Source organism: Ailuropoda melanoleuca, chromosome 7, assembly GCF_002007445.2.
Source record: "Ailuropoda melanoleuca isolate Jingjing chromosome 7, ASM200744v2, whole genome shotgun sequence".
NCBI classification, from domain to species: Eukaryota; Metazoa; Chordata; class Mammalia; order Carnivora; family Ursidae; genus Ailuropoda; species Ailuropoda melanoleuca.
Genome location: NC_048224.1, coordinates 1,836,621 through 1,858,555, shown reverse-complemented (window position 1 = coordinate 1,858,555; position 21,935 = coordinate 1,836,621).

Genomic DNA, 21,935 nt, shown 5'->3' with positions numbered 1-21,935 from the left:
CTTCTAGTAAGAGGCAAGAGAGGAAAGATAAATTAGTTGACTGTGTATTTCATGGACATAAACTTTGAAGTAAGACATAAGTGTTTCAAAGGATTGTTTTAGCCAAAGTAAGTAGAGGATCCTTGCTGCATAACTTACTATTGATTGCATTTGAAAATATCGACAGGCACAATGCAAAATGTACACAAGGATACCTGGAGTTTCTCTTATAAATATGTCAATGTTCCATCAAAAAAATTGAGTGTAAACCGATAGTTAAAAAAAAAAACAACTTAGGAACGTTTAAGCATTTAGTAGCTGCTTGGCAATAGATAATAGAATAAGAGTAGGTACTCAGAAACCAATGCTGATATTTTAACATAATATTTGATTTGTTCATCATAAATATGAGTATGGTTAAGTCACATTCAATAACCATAAAATGTAATTACACATTAGTTACCAATGTCATTTTAAGTTTATTTCAAATCATCTAGATTTACTCTATACTGCATAGGTCCTAAATCACAATAGAGCTCTTAGAATAATCAATATTTAATTAATTTATAATTACTCATACTAACTGCCTTTTAAATATAAATTAAATGCTACAATGTGACATTTAAACAGATTATCATTTTTCCTATTAGGTTACTGTATAATATGTTTATTGCCATAATTTATCCTTATTGTTAGTGAGAGTATTTGTAGTCTCAGAAGATGTGTAAATTTGCAGAACATTAAGATAAACAAGGCACTAACAACTGTACTGTATTATTTTCTAAAGCCAAGCCATAATTTAGAAAGAGAATAAATATATACATTTCTAATTTTGCAGTTCTGATCTTGTTCCCAGGAATCTACTGACTCCTTGCTGCTCAAACCTCCCTGGACTCAGTAGACTTCCCTATTTACAACAAATGCTCTGGTACTTGCAGTGAACGGTGAGGGTCCAGGTGTGAATAGATTGCACTGATCAGTTCAGATGCTTCTCTCTGCTTGCAGCTTTCACTACTTTGAAAGATGTAAAAATTCATTCAGGCCTCAGGGTAGCTTTGAGAAGGTAGCTGCTTCAGTGCACTAAATGGTACTCTACTGGTTAGAAGGCATTCATCAAGTGTCCAGAGTGGCAGGACTTAGAAATAAGAGGTAGCTTTAGCTATTAGATTGGAAATGGCTTCTAAATAGAGTCTTAGTTTCTGAGAGGGCTTATAATCAATTGTTGGTATCCTTCATGGTGCCTAGACAGGTGACTTACCTATTACAAGCATTCTTCTAGTACTTAATTTGTTACACAATGGGAAACTCCAGTGATTTACTTTTAAGGAGGGTCTTTTACATGGAACACCAAACCACTTTAGTATTAGAGTCAAGCCATGGTTAAGAAAATTGAATTTAAAGATGCCTATAGGGTTCCTGGGTGTGCTCAGCAGGGAGTCTGCTTCTCCGTCTGATCTTCTCTCCTCTCATGTTCTCTCTTTCTCTCTCAAATAAATAAATAAAATCTTTAAAAAAATAAAGATCCTATAAAATCAGAATATTGAAGACTCATGCCCCCAATTTACTAGAAAGTGAGTTCCAGTGATAATAACAACTACCCCTGGGTTCAGGAGAGGCTCTATTTGTGAGGATGTCGTCAGGTGATATAAATGCCCAATGGGATATAGCTAGTAGCAATATGTTCCAGAATTACAACAGGGAGAACTGGAGACTGTGGTGACCAGGAATGCATGCCTCATCTATGGGGAACAACTATTGCTAACTCCAGTCAACTGTTTGTATACTTTCTAATTTTTTTAAAAATATGGAAATTCAGATTTTTATGTGAAATATGATTACATGGCAGCTAATTTGAATTTTAAAAAATATCATATGAGTTTCCATTGTACAAGCAACATGAAATACGACTTTGGATTCTATGTGGCCCATGGGTGATCATCTAGGAACCTCTGCTCTGTTGTGTCTAACACTTGCCCTTCACTCCAACTCAACAGCTTCCCAACAGACCCATAAGCCCCTTACTGCTCCACACCAGTACAGCTGTCATTTTTCTCCACTACATCCAGATCTAATCACATAATTTTCTAGCTTACATCCCATAGAGCTTCCTGCTGTGCAGAATAAAGTCAAATTCTTGGATGAACTCCATTAAGTCCATCTACAATCTTAACCCTTAATACCCCAAGGCTCAAGGAACCTGTACTCAAAAAATTCCAAATGACTCGCAGCTTCCCAAGTATGCCATGCCATTTCACACACTTAAGTGATTGCACATGCTATCCTCCCTGAGTGAAATGTCTCCCTGCTCCTGTCTCTTCCATCTGGAAAATCCTAATTCATCTCCAGGACCCACAGTCAGTGTCCTCCTCTGAAAATTTCCCTTCTTATACCATTAGTTTCTCCTTCCTTTGTTTTCCCATAGCTCTTTTAGCATTTATTACATCAGACTGTAAATATGTATTTATGTCTCCCCATTAGTCTGTGAATTCTTTGAGAGAAAAGAATAATCCTCTTCATCTTTGCATTTTCAGTACCCAATAGAGCACCTGGTTTTTATTAATATTTTATGAATAAATGGATAAATCCAACATTGACACCTTAGTATTTCATTGGCAAAACAGATATTTTGTAAAATATAAACTGTATTTATGGAGTGTGCATTAGATACATATGTGTTCATGGAAGAAAGAAATTAACGAGTAAATGTATCAGCCAAAATATAGCAGATGGGCTGTAAGAAGTACATGCCAGGTACTGGACATTCCAGAGATGTGCTGAAATGGCATTGCAGCCAGGCTTAAAAAGATCATGAGGTAAGCTTGATTTTAAGGCAGAATGAATAGCCATGAGAGAAATGCTTTTGTAAAAGTTTGAGAGAGTGAAAAACAGCCTGTGGGAGAGTGAAATGCCAGGTAGTACACAAGTTTTTGATTAATGCAAACATTCTGCATCCTGTCATCAAGTAGAAGGGAAATTTTGAACCCAATCCTGAGACCCAGCTATGACAAAAGGAAATAAACATAGGGTAGCAAACCAGCTGGAGGAGCCAGAGATGAGGCTAAACAAAGGGTGATGGTTTTCACTATGGCCTTAATGCTGGGCAGGTGATCTGGGTTTTGTTTTACACCAACTTGGTGTGGACTTCAGGCAAAACATTTCAATTCTTTTGGCCTTTATTTCTCCATTTGTAAAATAAAGGATTTTGATAAAATATTTCAGAAGATTCATTCCAATCACTGTCTATGATTCTATTTAGTCTATGAATGTCTAAAACACACTTCCAAGAGCTTAGAACTGCTCAAGTCTAGGCACAAAAGGCACCACTGTGCTGCAATCATACCAAAAAGTGAGCTCCATGAAGGCAGAGATTTTTTCTGTTAGGTTCACTCCTGTAAGACCTGCATTCAGAATAGTGATTGACTCCTAATAGGCTCTCAGCAAATATTTGTTGATTGAATGAACTGGGGAAATATCTCACAAAAACACTAGGAAGTTTGTTCTAAGCATGGATACACTGTCCACATGCCAGACGTGCCCGTGTGTGGGTGTGTGTCTGTGTGTGCACACGCACATACTTAACTTTACTCACCTAAAAACCTGCCATTCTTCCTTTTAGCAACTTTTGGCAAAAGTACTTCATGTTTTGAAATAATTATGTGCTATAGGTAGTTCTTTCTGCTACATAAGTACAGCATGAATGAAGGCACAGCCATGTGTCGAATAATCCCATTCTGTCCTCAGTTCACCCCCAAATGTCCATCAGGGCTATTCTAGGCATTGTAGGTTCCATTCCTTGAACCGGTGAAAACCCAGACAAAAAGATGATAGTATCTGCCTTCTTAGAAAGTAGGGTCTGGACAATTCTAGTTCCATAGTTTCCAAATTGTGCTGTTCATGGCCCTTGGGTTCCACGAAGTCATATAGAGGGCTAAGTGGGCAGGGCCTTGAGTTCCCCACCTCCTGTACTAACTGGAGAAGTATCGTGTTTATCTATCCTATGCATTGAATTTCCCCATAAAATTTTTAATTTGAAGAAAGAATTCACTGTTTTATTTAAAAACTGCTATCTAGCCCTTGAATATTCTACTCAACTGCCCACAAGTGAATAATAGTGGTAGCTAACATTAATGAGCTTTTACTATATGCTAGGCTCTGATCTAAGAACTTTACATTCTTATGAGATAGATATTACTGTTAGCCTCACTTTTAAGATGCAGAAACTGGGGTCCAAAGAGGTTAGAAAATTTATTTAAAGTCACACAGAGCAAGTATTTGGCACAACTGGGATTTAAAGTGAGATACATTAGTTCCAGAATTAATGTTTTTAACCACTCCATTATAGTACTTAGAAAAAATAAAAAATAAGCACTCTCTGCCAGCTTCATACTAAATTTTGCTTGTGGAAATCTCTCCAGTAATTTTTGCATGATCCACCTTAGGAGACAAGAAGACTTGCAAATAAAAACAAAAACCATATCTGCCCAGGAAGTTCAAGACTGTATCTTTTTTCATTTCCCTCAGATTTAATACCTTGGAATTAACAAATTGATATGGAACTTGAATTTGTTCCCACATTATTTGGACTTCAAGATTAACCTAATGTTGGGACGGTACCTCTGTCATACACCAAACTAACTCTAGCCCTTCAAGGCAACCAAAATATTCAGACGTCAGACTTATCAATGATCAGTGATAAGCTAGAGATACCCTAAATCAATCATGGTAATCCCCTTAGATCCTGCTTGGTAGTACCTCACCTGTTGCTTCTCTAGCTCCAGTCTACTATGAATTCTTGGCTCTGAAATCCTATTCCATTTTACCCCAGGACCCTATGGCCTTGGTGTTGCTTCTTGGCTTGCCAGAACCTGATGGGTTCAGCTTTGGCTTGCCTCTCTGGCTTCCTCAGCCAAGTACTCTTTCATGTTAGAATCCAGCTTTAGTTCCTGTTCTTTGGAATATACCAGCACTAGCTGGTGTCCCGGCCCAAGCCCCTCTCCTTGTGGGCAATATTCAGATGTTACTCACTTCATTTTAGCCTTAATTCTGGTTTATTCCTTCACTGTGCAAGAACTATTAGCATCCACCACTGCCAGAGCCATCATTTATAACATGATTGGAGCATCTGAGTGAGACTGAATGAGTGTTTTAGAAACTCTAAAAATTGAGTAAGAAGATTGTAAAGAGAGGCAAGGAAAGGTAACTGGATTAGATTGCCTCACTTCCAAACTGATACAACTATAGAGAATTTTTGAAGTGGGTTTCAAAACCAAGGCTCTAAGAACTAAGAACTGAAAATGTGCTATGAGAAAGGCTCTCACCATTGGGGGATGGGCACTGAAGAAAGCGCCTCCCTACATGTTAATACATCTCTGTTTGGCACTTTGGGTAACCTCAGAATCTGATGGAGTAACTTATAAAAATTCAAATATTTAAAATTCACCTAGCTGTAACTAATCCTCAATTCTTTAATCAGAGGAGAGAAATAATGATAGAAAATGGCCTGGATGGATCTTGCTACATGTGGATTTCCAAGAACTTGTAACTGTGTTTTCTAGTCCTAAAAGTCTTTTGATTTGATGTACAACTATTAACTCTAGAGTGATAGGAAGGTAAATTGGGGTTACACTCCATTAGAATAAGAGAGAGATGAAGAACCCTGTGCTCTCAGCTAACCTATGCTGACTTTAGTCCAAGTGTAATATTGACAAAATCAGGATGCCTGGCAGTTATGCATTAAAAGCAGCACCTGAGTGGCATTTGCAATAAATGATTACCTGAACACTTTGCTCCCTGCTGTGCCAATAGAGTTTGTTTTGCTTTATTAGTATGCAATATTTAGAACATGTGACTACTGAAAGACCCAGGATGCATGCATAATTAAAACAAATAGAAGATATATGCAGGGTATTTGAGAATGTTTGGTTTTCTTTCAGAAGAATAGGTTAGGCAGAGAGTCATAAGCCTTTATTGATGTTCTATTAATTCTAGACACCGCTCTAGGTTTTGTCATGGTCATGAAAACGTGTCTTTCAGATCTCCATTTGTGAGAAACATGATTGATCTAGGCCTCAACTACTGCACTTTAAAATCCATCCCTGTCTTCTCTGGAGGCTATACTGGTCCTAACTAATAATTGATCATAGCTGGACATCTATGTAGGTCCATTCTTGGGAGACGGGGAGTTCCTCTGATAAGTGATTTTGGCTCAAGGACTTTCTTAGAACTATGCTGCAGTCTAAGAGTCTTCCACAAGATCCTCCTTCTTTCCTTCCCTCTCTCCTTCACAAGGGTCAGATCTGTACAACATCCCACTGGCTCTCCAGTTTCCCTTCACTGCATATCTGTGTTCCCTCACAGCCATTCTTCTAATAAACTTCTTGTACATCAAAACCCATTTAGTGTCTGCTTCTCAGATGACCCAGACTTATACAGTAGCTTTTTATATGTTGATTTATTCTACTTTTTACAAAAATTTCATGAAATAGTTTTTAATCAGGGCTCATTTTAAATCATACAAAACTGTTTTGTTTTTTAATGAAAAAAATATGTTCACATGATGGGGTCAAGTGGGAAGAAGTGCAATTTTTTTTGTTTGTAAAGTCCACAGAAAGATGGTCAGTTATGACTGGGTCTAAGGATTTAATCTATGTTATTAAGAATTACTTTCTGTCTATCTTTTGGCTCTGAAGTTCTCTGTTTTGGCTCCATTCTATAAGAGTTTATATTTTTATATTAACTTCAGGTTTATATTTTCCACTTAGCAACTGCAATGGTGGAGAGCTTTTACCTTCTCGATAACTTCAGTCAAACTCCTAGACATGACTTCCCTTGGCCTTAATCGTAGCAGATATCTATACTTGAAGTAATCATGTGGCCTGGAGGATGGGATACACTGATTGGCTTAGTGCTAGAACATGATCCGACCCTAAAGCTGAGGGTGGGATCTGCTCCATCCAACCACATGGGTGGGCAATAGGGAAGAAGTGGATTCCATAATAGAAAATTAGAATGTTCTCATCAAAGAAGAACAATTTCTAGGCATTGTATATTGAGCACGGAAATGTGTTACAGATTGGTAAAAAGGAAATCTAGAAATGTTAATCCATTTGCATAAGAAAGTGGCTCCTAAACTTTAGTGTTCATCAGAATTATTTGGAGGACTTGTTGAAGTACAGATTGCTAGGCTTTATCTTCACAGTTTCTGATTTAGTAGGCCTAGATTGAGTCACAAGAATTTGTTTTGCTAATAATTGATGCTCCCAGGTGATGTTGATGCTGATCTAGGGACCACACTTTGAATGCTACTATTCTGAATAAGTAAAAAATATTGACTTTTATGAGTAATTACTAAATTCCAAGCAGCTATAAGGTTTACATACATTATCTCATTTAGTTTTTACATTATCTCCATTTTAAAGTTTTAGAAAACAAAGATTAAAAAAAAAAAACTAAGTAATTTTACCAAGGATATGTATTATAAAGTCCTAAAGTTGGAATTGAAACTCAACTGGCTCCTAAGGTAAATTTTCCTAAGATAAACAGCCAGGAGGATGACATCTGCCTAAGGAAAATAGAAACCAACTAGTTCCCCACTATTGAGTTATCCATGGTCTATGTGATTTGAAGTTTAAAAATCAATTAACTGCCATTTCCTCAAGATCATCATGTTAACTATGGATGATGCCTATACATATAGGCACATAAAGTGGTTATAAAAATGGTAATGGTTTCATGACAGTTTATAACCAATCTCAGAATCCACACCATAGAAATACCTAGAAAAGACATGTTTCTCTCAGACATTTCCTCTTGAGCTCCTGCTGCAGTGTGAAATTTTAATATCTCATCAACTATATAGCAGTCATAAACCACCGTCTCTTTTTATCTAGTTTCTAATGCAAGAAGAAGCACATTCTTAATAATGACCTAAACCTATCTCATGAAATAATGCTCGAGGATGATGAACTCTAAATTACAAGTGATTATTTTTTAAATTCATGGCAACTTTCCTGAGCGTTTTTACTACCTGCTTAATTTCTCCAGAAAACCATAGTCATTGTTACCTATAACATAAGCAGTTCATCTAGAGGAAGGATTTATTGGATTTTAAAGAAGAATTTATCATATCAGATCATGGCATATTCCACCGCCAAGCACAATCTTATATTTACAAAAACTGAATCAAAAAAATTATTAATTCTAGCCTCCAAATAGCCTATAGTGGAGGAAGTGAAACTGCGAAGTTCAGATGTGAAGAGAAAAAGAAAAGAATGCATGACAACTAGGACTTTAAATTCTGAATATTATGAGCTATGATTTAATCTCAGGAATTACATTTATTCAATAAAGAATTGTAATAAATTTGCTATGCGCAAGGTCCTGTGTGAAACGTTGCAGAAGATACAAAGAACATTAAAACATGAACACTTCCCTTAAAGAAACAATAGTCTGAGAAGGGAATTGACACAATACCTATGGATTTTTAACACATATAACTGGATCTCATAATGTGTACCTAGTTCAGGCAAAGCCTATAGTACTCTAACAGGGATATTCAAATAAGATATCAAGGTAGGTAGCTGGCCTCAGCTCCAAAAATAATCAAGGGACTCAACGCTAAAGAGGCACATCTGCATCTTCCCAACATCTAACATCTAGGACATTACCATCTGCATGGACAAAACACAAAGGCAACATTATGTCCTGGTCCCACCCAGAAGGAAGAAGAAAGAGAACATGGAGACAGCAGGCACAATGCTGTAGGGTGTAGGCCCAGAGTGGCACACATTACTTCCATTCACATTCCATTAGAAAGAATTTAATCATATGGCTACACTTAGTCACAAAGGAAGATAGAGAGCAAGGTCTAACATTTGTCCCAAGAGGAAGGGGAGAAGAGATTTTGGTGGATAACTAACAGTCTCTTCTCTAATACTACACATGATTTATTTCATTTAATCCTCACAACTTCACAACGATGTCGATATTTTTATTTCCACATTTTATATGATGCAACTATGGCTTAGAGAGTTTAAGCAGCTGGTCCAAGATCACATGAAGTCATTGAATAGAATAACTGGAATTTAAACCACAACACACCAGACTTGGGCCTGTGCAGATAGCCACTATGACAAGGGACTACTATTACGTGCTGCTTTCTCGTCACTCTAAATACACGAATGGTTGTAATATCAGGCAGAGTGTGAAAAAAAAGAGTTCCTTTTCTCTTAATGTGAGAGTAGTTAATAGTAATGATAGATAAGTGTATTCATAAAGTTGTGAATCTTGACAAAAGGCCAAAAATGTATAATCCGTGACCTACCAAACCAGGGACAGAAAGCCATTTATTTCACTACAGCTTGTCCCCTATATCACTTTTCATCCATTTTTGTGTTTTATTGGGGGTAGTGTGGAGTAATGTTATTATAATTAACTGGTTTCTAAATAGAAGGTGTTATTTGGCCAAGACAAGAGGAATTACAATCAAGGAAGAACTGGCTGTGAACACCGAGTTGAAAACTATAGCTGAGCTGCATGACATTTGAAAGATTGGGGAGTTGTTTTTATTGTCGTTTTGTTTCACAAGTGCAATTTAATTTCTACAGCCTTTTTTTATTCACCATATTTCAAATGTCTGCCACCAAGTACAAAAGCAGAGAGATACGTGTTGCCGGCAAAGGGAGTCTTGGGCTGCCTGCCACTTGGAATGTGAAGACAGGCATAGTGGCTCTTTGTTTCAAAGGGGGTATTGGCCACTTTCTGAAGTTTCTCATGAACATCTGCAGGATTGGGGAAACAGAAAAAAAGAAAAGGAAGGATAAGGGAGGGCATGCTGGGCCAAAGAAGGCAAGAAAGCTTGGTAAATAAGAGTGTTTAAAAATTGTCGAAGTATTAGAGAGCTAAAGAATTTTGGATATCTGAGACTTTTTTTTTAAGGTATTTAAGATGAGAGAGAATTCAAAACCTAGTGATTTTTACTAGACAGTTCATCACTTTCCTCTTGGGAAGGACATCTTCTAGGCAGCTAGCATTCAGGACTGGATGGAGTGATTAGCTTGAGCTCACTCCACTGTCGTATAACCTTACCCATGTCTGGCAAAACACCTATCAGGGAAACAGCAGGAGCAGCTGTGTCATCTCACTGAGGAAGGAGGAATGGTATTGGGTGATAAGTGACAGAAAGCTTGACATCTGGACATTTATCATTTGAAAAATTCCAACAAACAAAAGGAAATGCGGTGGATGTGCAATTCTAGGATAAGTGAAATAAACCATTAAACCTCCCCCTCCATATTCTATGGATGCACTCAGAACAATGAGCCAGACGCTCCATTACTCTAAGGTTTTCTCGTCCACACTGGAGACCTCCAAATGTCCTTATGGGCATAACTCACTTCCACTGTGTCCTGGCAGGTAGGTGCATGGGCTTGCTCTTTTCCTAGTATCCTCTAAAGCTATGGCTTTACTTCAGGAGGCAGGAGAAACATCAGTCAAGAAATAGCTTTTCTATTAATCAAAGTGTCTGTACACACTGGAAAATTCACTAGAATCCAAGATAGTGCAGAAACAAGTGGTGGATATTTTGGGGAGAAAATTCTCCATGGAACTCTCACATTTCTGCATAATTTACAAGCAGAGGCACTAACAGGTTTGTTGTTGTTGTTTGTTTTTGTTTTTTCAGATTATCTTTTTAATAGCAAAGAGTCTGGGAATATAGAGTTAGTTTCTCCTTCTAGAGCAAAGGGCAGGTTTGTCTGCTGTCCACAATAATACAGATAATCTCACCCCCTGAGACAAAGGTTGGGTGTGTCTATTCACAGCCTAGTCATAAAAGAATTGGATTTTCTAATCTTGGAGTTAGTCAACTGTGACACAATCCATATTCTTCTGGTCCTTCTGCATCACCCCTCTGAGACTTGGATGGAAAGGGGAACCAATGCCAATATGAAGTCCATGTTGTTTGCACAGCCATGAAAATAAAGTTCTTTGTCTCTGACCCAGGAATCTTGTGTTTTCTTCTTGTATCCATGAAACTATAGTAGGCTGACTTGTCAGGTTGCCAGTAGGGTAAAACTGTAGAGCTTTACAATCTTGAAAACCAACTCTCTGTAGTTTTGTCTACAACTTAAATTCAATTGATCCCAAAAAGATTTTATTTTTCTTTCATCTATGTATCCCTGATGTTTATACAAACCCTATTATGACACTTATTGAAAGTTATTATTCAAAAAAATATCTTTCTCTCACTTCGCTTTGTGCCCCAAAGACAAAGGCCTTTGTCTTACTCATCTTTGAAGCTTCACCTGCTAGTACAAAACAGATGCTTAATAAATGAATCAAAATAGGGTATTTGAAATAGCCAAGTTGAGTCCTTCAGATATTAGTTGTCTTCTTGGCATGGTAAGCTCTCCATCTGGCTCCTATTTATAAATTCAGCCATCACAGTAATCTTAACACAACCACTCAAGCACCCACAATTTCATCTGGTGGTGGCAGTGCTATGAGAATCATCTATGTCTGAGAGGCACAAAGAGGCTAGTGCAGTGATCCCGATTGTTGGTAAATCCCAGCAAAATGTCCTGCTATGGTTGAGTTTTTTTCCAAACATCTTTGCCGATAGTCTAGGGAAAACACAGTCTGGAAACAAATGGTTCTTCCCAGAAATACAGCATCTTTTCCAAGACTCAAATGTCCCTACCATAGAGAAAATAAGAGTACCATCATTTCCAAGACTAATTGTGGTTCCTCCGTAACTTTCCCAAGAGAGACAAATTCACTTCTTCACTTTTCCATAGCTCTTGATTCTCCTCAGCAACCGTTTCTACCCCAGCTCATGGGTAGATTTGAATGACAGATGTTCAGAAAGGCAATGGTGGTTCCCACTGTTCCCACCAATAAAATGTGGTGTCATTTTCTAAAAGGGGACCTTAAGTGAGAACAAATCTCTGTGGGAAGATATTTATAGTTAGAGTGAAATAAGAACCTTTTCCTTTCTCAAGATCTTTTTTTTTTAATGAAATAAAAATTCCCTCTATGCAAGCAGAGTTTGATCATAAATATTGTATTTGGCACAATTCAAAAACTCATTTTCCACCAAAGTGAAGAAATATATTTGAAACAGCTTCCCCCTTCCTCTCACTCTCACTTTCAAGGAAAAGCAAAGGATATAAAATTTTGCAGACTCTACAATATTCTTTAGTTAAAAGAAACTGGACACATGTGTAAAACAGATTTTTTAAAGATGTACAGATAAATGTTATTAAAATGAAATCAAAGACTCTCTATAGCCTGTAAAAAATATTGATAAGTACTGATGAAAGACCATGCCTTTATTTCCACCTTTGAAGAGAGATTATGGTTAAGTTTTAATTAAGCAGCTGAAACCAGATTTCCATATTTTAAGAATGAATAATTTGCCTTTATTGCTTCTTCTGTTCCTTACCTCTCACTGCTAACACCATGTGATTTAAAGTAATTTGGGACACTGCTTTCTAATGTAAGAAAAGGAAGGAACAAAGAGTATGCTATAATAACTTAGAAGCCTATACTTGACTTTTTACTCAACCACTTACTAGATAGAGGCAAGTTACTTAAGTTTAATTAGCCTCAGTCTCCTCATCTATAAAGTGTCAAATACAACATGTCAACTTTAAGGGTTTTGTGACAGTTAAATAAAATGATATAAAAGTGTTTTCATAGTACTTGTTACATGGTAAGTGTTCAAAGATTAATACTAGTCACCACTCTGTGAAACTTATGACATGCCAGACACAATGCCAAACACTTTATTGTATAATAGCTTATTTAATAAAATAGGTACTATTAAAAGTCCTATTTTATTAATGAGGACTCTGAGCTCAGAAAAATACATATTTTACCTGAGGCCATAGAACTAGTAATATATAGGAATACAAGGAAATATATAAGCCCAGAAAGATCTTCTGAATCTGGGTCCAGCTCTCTTTTCCAATAAATGTAAGCAACTGGGAACAGATATGAACTGGATCCTTTCCCTTTCCAGCCTAGCTACACACAAACTGCTACTTGCTTTCCCACAAACATACCCCACACTGTCCCTCTTTAAAATTCATGAATAAGTTTGAAGTGCAATCATTTCTGTCAGGGGCTGAGATTTACTGGTCTCTGCAGTCATCTTTGTTCCCTGGGGCAGAAGTTGAGATCAAGAGTACCTGTAGTAATAGGAGATAATAACTAGCCATAGATATGACTTCAATAAAGCATCAGACCCCACAAGGAAACCCCTTATCCTCAGCTGTCTGCCCTTAAGTCTTAGGAAAAGTCCAACATGGACTTATTTCTCCATTCCCAACATTAGCATGTTGAATCCCTTTTTCCTATCCAGTCACTCCTCTGAACACATTCTACACTTCTTAAATATAAATGATGCTCTTCACAGTGGTCTTATGGCTCATGCTAATTCCATACTTGTACCCTATCCCTTACTCTGGGCTCTATATTTCACAGATGATTAAATCCAGCATCTAAACTCCAGCCTGATACCCTTATAACTATGTGCAGTGTCATATTTATATTTTTTGCAGGTGTTAAAAAATGTTTAAAGGATTATTTATAGTAAAAAATAGTATATACTCCTTGGGAATTTTTCAAACTGTACATATACAAAAATGGAAGTCTGCCCTCCTAATCCTCTTCTTAGTCTTGAAGATGAATGCTATTAACAGTTTAGTATTCAATCTACAAGGAACTTTCTGCAGAATAGACCATATATTGGGTCACAAAACAGGTCTCAACTGATACCAAAAGGCTGAGATTATTCCCTGCATATTCTCAGACCACAATGCTTTGAAACTGGAACTCGATCACAAGCAAAAATTTGGAAGAAACCCAAACACTTGGAAACTAAGAACCATCCTGCTTAAGAATGATTTGGTAAACCAGGGAATTAAAGATGAGCTTAACTGATTTATGGAAACCAATGAGAAGGAAAACACATTGGTCCAAAACCTATGGGACACTGCAAAGGTGGTCNGGATACTGCAAAGGCAGTCCTAAGGGGAAAATTAATAGCCATCCAAACCTCACTCAAAAGAATAGAAAAATCTAAAATGCAGTTTTTATATTCTCACATCAAGAAGCTGGAACTGGAAAAAAAGAACAGGCCTAACTCATGCACGAGAAAGCAGTTGATCAAGATTAGATTAGAGATCAATGAATTAGAAACCAGGATCACAGTAGAGCAGATCAACAGAACTAGAAGCTGGTTCTTTGAAAGAATAAATAAGATTGATAAGCCACTGGCCAGACTTATTCAAAAGAATAGAGAAAGGACCCAATTAATAAAATTATGAATGAAAGGGGAAAGATCATGACCAACACCAAAGAAATAGGAAGAATCATTAGAAACTATTATCAACAACTATATGCCAATAAATTAAACAATGTGGAAGAAATGGATGCCTTCCTGGAAACCTATAAACTACCAAGACTGAAACAGGAAGAAATTGATTATTTAAACAGACAGATTAATTATGAAGAGATTGAAGCAATGATCAAAAACCTCCCCAAAAACTAGAGTCCAGGGCCTGATGGATTTCCAGGGGAATTCTTCCAAACATACAAAGAAGAAATAATGCCTATACTCCTGAAGCTGTTTTAAAAATAGAAACAGAAGGAAAACTGCCAAACTCATTCTATGAGGCCAGTATTACCAACCCCAAACCAGGANTCAAAAAGGAGAATTACAGACCGATTTCTCTAATGAATATGGATGCCAAAATCCTCAACAAGATCCTTGCTAATAGAATCCAACAGTACATTAAAAGGATTATCCATCATGACCAAGTGGGATTCATACCTGGGATGCAAGCATGGTTCAACACTCGCAAATCAATCAATGTGATACATCATATCAACAAGAAAAGACTCAAGAACCATATGATCCTCTCAATTGATGCAGAAAAAGCATTTGACAAAATATAGCATCCTTTCTTGATTAAAATCCTTCAGAGTGTAGGGATAGAGGGTCCATTCCTCAATTCCATAAAAACANGAGGGTACATTTCTCAATCTCATAAAAGCCATCTATGAAAAGCCTACTGCAAGTATCATTCTCAATGGGGAAAAGCTGAAAGCCTTTCCCTTAAGATCAGGAACACGACAAAGATGCCCACTCTTGCCATTATTGTTCAACATAGTACTAGAAGTCCTTGGAACAGCAATAAGACAACAAAAAGGAATAAAATGTATTCAAATCGGCAAAGAAGAAGTCAAACCATCTCTCTTCACAGATGACATGATACTTTATACGGAAAACCCAAAAAACTCCACTCCCAATTACTAAAACTTATAGAACAATTCACTAATGTGGCAGGACNAGAACAATTCAGTAAGGTGGCAGGATACAAAATCAATGCTCAGAAATCAGTTGCATTTCTATACACTAACAATGAGACTGAAGAAAGAGAAATTAGGGAATTGATTCAATTTACAATAGCACGAAAAATCATATGCTATCTCAGAATTAACTTAACCAGAGAGGTAAATGATCTATATTCTAGAAACTACAAATTACTCTTGAAAGACATTGAAGAAGANCTAGAAACTATAGATCACTTTTGAAAGATATTGAGGAAGACACAAAAAGATGGAAAAACATTCCATGCTCATGGATTGGAAGAATAAACATAGTTAAAATGTCTATGCTACCAAGAGCAATCTACACTTTCAGTGCCATCCTGTTCAAAATACCAATGACATTTTTCAAAGAGCTGGAACAAACATCCCTTAAATTTGTGTGGAACCAGAAAAGGCCCCAGATCTCCAAGGAAATGTTGAAAAGCAAAAAGAAAGCTGGGGGCATCATGTTGCCTGATTTCAAGCTACACTACAAAGCTGTGATCACCAAGGCAGGATGGTAGTGGCACAAAAACAGACACATAGACCAATGGACCAGAATAGAGACTCCAGAAATGAGCCCTTGGCTTNTCGGCTCTTTGGGCAACTAATCTTTGATAAAGCAGGAAAAAACATCCGGTGGAAAAAAGACAGTCTCTTCAATAAATGGTGCTGGGAAAATTGGACAGCTACATGCAAAAGAATGAAACTTGACCACTGTCTCACACCATACACAAAGATAAACTCCAAATGGATGAAAGACCTTGATGTGAGATAAGAATCCATCAAAATCATAGAGGAGAACATAGGCTGTAATCTCTTTCTCATCCACCACAGCAAATTCTTTCATGACACATCTCCAAAGGCAAGAGAAACAAAAGAAAAAATGAACTTGTGGAACTTCATCAAGATAAAACCCTTCTGCACAGCCAAGGAAACAGTCAAAAAAACTAAGAGACAGCCCACGGAATGGGAGAATATATTTGCAAAGGACACTACAGATAAAGGACTGGTATCCAAGATCTACAAAGAACTTCTCAAACTCAATACACGAGAAACAAATAAACAAATCATAAAATGGGCAGAAGATATGAACAGACACTTTTCCAATGAAGACATACAAATGGCTAACAGACACATGAAAAAATGTTCAAAATCATTAGCCATCAGGGAAATTCAAATCAAAACCACATTGAGATACCACCTTATGCCAGTTAGAATGGCAAAAATGGACAAGGCAAGAAACAACAAATGTTGGAGAAGATGTGGAGAAAGGGGATCCCTCTTACACTATTGGTGGGAATGCAAGTTGGTACAGCCACTTTGGAAAACAGTGTGGAGTTCTCTCAAAAATTTAAAAATTGAGCTACCCTATGACCCAGCCATTGCACTACTGGGTATTTACCCCAAAGATACAGACGTTGTGAAGAGAAGGTCCATATGAACCCCAGTGTTCATAGCAGCATTGTCCACAATAGCTAAATTGTGGAAGGAGCTGAGATGCCCTTCAACAGATGAATGGATAAAGAAGATGTGGTCCATATATACAATGGAATATTACTCAACCATCAGAAAGAATGATTAAACAACATTTGCAGCAACATGGACGGGACTGGAGGAGATTATGCTAAGTGAAATAAGTCAAGCAGAGAAAGACAATTATCATATGGTTTCACTCATTTATGGAACATAAGAAATAGCAAGGAGATCGGAAGGAGAAGGTAGGGAAGAATGAAGGGGTGTGAACAGAAGGGGGACTGAACCACAAGAGATTATGGACTCTGGGAAACAAACTAAGGGCTTCAGAGGGGAGGGGTTGGGGGATTGGGATAGGCCAGTGATGGGTATTAAGGAGGGCACGTATTGTATGAAGTGCTGGGTGTTATACACAAACAATGAATCATGGAACACTACATCAAAAACTAAGGATGTACTGTATGGTGACTAATATTACATAATAAAAAATTTTAAAAAAGAACAATTTAGTATGCATTCTTCTAGACCCTTCTGTATAATAAATCTACCCAATTGTAAGGAAATATGTATATTGTATATATGTAAATATATTATACATTGTATAGGTATATATAGTATAAATAGTTATGCATACTATACAATATATTGTTTACATATATAATTGATTTAGTTAAATGGAATCTGAGATTTAAAAATTTTTTTGGAACAGTATATCATAGATACCTGTCCATGTCAATACATATTGCTATATCTAATTATTTTTGCTAACAGTATGATATTTCACACTTGTAGTGTACTATATTTAACCAATATACTACTGATGGATAGTGTTTCCGGGTTGAAAGCTATTATAGTCAACACTGCAATAAAATACTTGCATGTATCTGAGTATTTGTTATTTTTATAGAATGAATTCGTAGAAGTGGAAGTGCTGATTCAAAGAGTATACTCAAAATTTTGACTGACGTTGTCAAATCATCCTCTCACCCATTATAGTTGAGAGTGATTTTTTCCCAACATAATACCCAAAATTGGATATAATCAGTGGTTTTTTTTTGACACTGTGACAAGCATTAAAAAATCTTATTTTACTTATATTTCATTAAATATTAATAAAATTCAATAGTATGGTTTCAATTCTACCTATCTGTGAAGCCCTAGTAAATGCTGCATCGTAATTCCAGGGTAAGGTCTCCTGCTGATTTCCCCACCAACTTGACTCATCATTATCACGTTTAAGACAGATGCTTTGAGATCATCTACCATCCCCACCATTTTATAGAAGGGAAGCCCAGAGGAGTCTAAAACATGTCACAACTCAAGGTGATATGTAGTGAAATTTAAGGTGGATCAATGCGGTTGCCTTCTTACTAGTTACTGTCCTAGTCAGATACTATGTTCTTATTCATTTTTATGTTCCTCCATTGTGTCTACCATGGTATAGTAAGTACTAAATAATTCTTTATTAAATTAATGAATTGAAAGAAAATAAGCTCTTTTGTTCTCTAATGGTAAGATGTATTAGTATATGTTTCTAATGATTGCAATATTGAAACCAAAAAAGACAATACTAGGCTATTGTTTATTTTCTGCAATATGATATCCAAATTTCGTAATATGTTAAGCATTTTTGTGCTAATGTGAAAAAAGGCAGATACATACAAGATGCTCCACACTTAAGATTATTCAACCAAGTAGGTAAATATCAATCATGTAAAAATGTCTCTTTTTATTTAAAAGCAAAGCCCTCAGATGTCATTCCTATCTGAGTGAGAACCAGGATCCAGTATGACAGGGAGAATAATTGGAATAGAGGGGTCTGGTTAAACTATCTAAAGTAAGAAATAGGTTCAGATGAATTTCCCTGAAGGAAAAAAAAATGAGAGGAATAAAGTGGAGGGAATCTAGCTATGAGCAGGTGCAGGTCTTTGGGCTCCAGGGAACAACTGGGAGTTGGACCTGAGAACCCCCTTCTTCTTTTCGTCTTATACCCCACATAACCTACTAACCACATCAATGTTCTGTAACAGCCACACCACTTCCCTCATTCTAAGGAAACATCAGTTGTACTCATTTTTATTGCTGTTTAACATTGTCACAAACTCAGTGGTTTAAAACAACACTCATGTATTATTTCAGAGTTCTTTAGGTTAGAAGTCCATGCACAGGATAGCTGGGTTTCTTGCTCAGGGTCTCACTAGAATGAAATCAAAATATTGGCCAGGGCTTTGTTCTCATCTGGATCTTAGAGTCTTCATGCAAGCTCAGTCTCACTATAGGCAGAATTCAGTTCCTTGTAATTGTAGGATTATTGCTGGCTGTTGGCCAATGATCACTCTTATCTCTTAAAGGCTGCCTTCAAGTTATAGCCATGTGGCAATATGTCACATGGCCATATGGCAATATATCATATGGCCACGTCACAATATGGAATTATGCTTCTTCAAAGTCAACAGGAACATCTCTCAGTCTACTATGACAGTAACATATGTAACATAAGGTAATCAAGAGAATGACCATCAACTTTATCCTATCATGTAACCTAAGCAAGGGAGTGACTGTCCTATCATATTCACAATTCCCATCCACACTCAAGGGTATTATACAAATCATGAACTCCAGGGTGTGGGAATCTTGGGGGATCATCTTAGAATTCTGCCTGCCATAGAAATGTAGCAGATAGAAGCCCAAAGTGACTCTGGTGAAATACACGTGATAAATATGCTCAATCTCATTAGTAGCCTAGAAAATGGGAGTCATAGCAGTAGGACTACAAGTTGGAAAGGTGTTTAAGAAGGGAGGAATATGGTTAGAAAAGTTTGAATATATTTTCTGATTTGAAAATTATCATCTGTGTTGAGAATTCAGATTTTTCAAAATGTCAAATAATTTTTCAATTTCATCAACGTATCAGCATTTAGTTACTTAAAAATAGTTCAGCATATCAAAATATCAGAATACTAAAAGCCAATATTGCAATCATGAAGTGTCTCCTGACTTGAGGAAATAAATCAATATCAGTCTTTATAAATTATTCTCCTATGAAAATGGTTACCTATGTTCCTATGAAATGGTTAAGTAAACTTACTCATTTTCTAAATATATAAGCTTTTTTCATACCCATGAAAACTCGGGCTCATTTCTTTTCTTTTCTTTTTTTAGATTTTATTTATTTATCTATTTGAGATACAGAGAGAAAGAGAGTGGACACGAGCAGGGGGAGGGGTAGAGGGAAAGGGAGAGAGAGAATTTCAAGCAGACTCCAGGCTCACTGTGGAGCCCAAGTTGGGCTTGATCTCACTACCTTCAGATCGTGACCTGAGCGGAAATCAAGAGTTGGACATTTAACCAACTGAGACACCCAGGTATCCCTGGCCTATTTCTTAGCTTACATTCTTCTACAATTGATAATGAAGCATTTCTTTTTTCCTTTTTCTGCTCTTCCACATCTCATTAAATCTGTACTCTCCATTCTCCTTTCTTCAGTTTTTAATGAAGTCAGTTCTTCCCCTTTCCAGTTAATTTTTTAAATAGAATTTCACTGATGCTGAAACACCCACTGCCCACTGTTACCTACAGGCAAAATCCCTGCTACCCATGGGAAATGAATGAATTAAATATTTCAAACAAATAAACATAAACAGTTTAACTTGTGACACATTCTGACTTTGAATTACTAATTAATTAGCTCTGATACATTCTTGTTTAGGCTGAGTGGATTTTAATGACTTAAACCTGTTGCCCAGCAGAGTAGAAATGGTAGTAGATGGTTCTGTAAGGTAAAATTAAGAGCTGCCAAAGATTGTTCCTTTATTTCCTTTTCCTCAATTTATGTCTTACTCATCATGGGTTCTAAAAACATTCACTATTCATTTCTGTGAATTTTATTTTAAACCTTTATTACTGAGGTTTCAACCATAAAAACAAGTGGTAGCAATAATATTATAAACTCAATGTACTCATTTCATCACTCAGCTTCAACAACTATTAACAAATGACAAGTTTATTTCACTGTATTCTTATCCACCATTCCCTCAATTATTTTAAAGCAAATCCTACATGTCATATCATTTCATATCATAGAAATGTATCAGCCTGTATCTCTATAATATGAGATTCCTTTTAGAAAACATAAAAAATATAACCAAACTTAATTAACAATAATTCCTTTTATTTATTTTTAATGATAATTCCTTTTAGAAAACATAAAAGACAATCATAATAAATTATCATATTTCATATCCTATCATAAAATCATATAATAATTATAATAATGATAATAAATAAACAATTGTTCCTTAACATCATTAGAAAACCAGACAGGTTATTTGTTCCATATCTTTGATTGTCTTACAAATTTTGTAAACAGATAATTCACTTAAATCAATATCCAAATAAGGTCCATACACTGAGAGGGCTGGTATGTCTTTTTAACCGTTCTCCTTCCGTTTTTGTTTCTTGCATTTCTTTTTGTTGTTGAAGATAGTAGGGCATTTATTCTGTAGAGGTTTCTAGGGCATTTATCCTGTAGGGGTTTCTAAAGTCTATTATGCTAATTATATTCCAGTGGTGTCATTTACTGAGATCTTTTGTTACCTGTATTTCCTATAAATTGATCTACTGAAAAATCTAGATATTTGATCAGATTCAGATTAATATTTTCTTCTTTTCTGGAAACATTTCTTTCCTGGGTAATATTGCATGATTCTTTCAGGATGTAGACATTGTCTCTCTGTTTTGATATCAACTATTGATGCTTAATACCTAGATCCATTAAAATTCATGGGGGGTACAAAAGAGTGATATTTGTTATCTCTTTTTATTTATTAGCTAGAACACTTCTTTTTTTTTTTTTAAAGATTTTATTTATTTATTTGACAGAGATAGAGACAGCTAGCGAGAGAGGGAACACAAGCAGGGGGAGTGGGAGAGGAAGAAGCAGGCTCATAGCAGAGGAGCCTGATATGGGGCTCGATCCCGTAACGCCGGGATCACGCCCTGAGCCGAAGGCAGACGCTTAACCGCTGTGCCACCCAGGCGCCCCTAGAACACTTCTATAAAGGGAAACTTTCCCTCATTAATTATTTGGTTTCTGAGGTATAGTT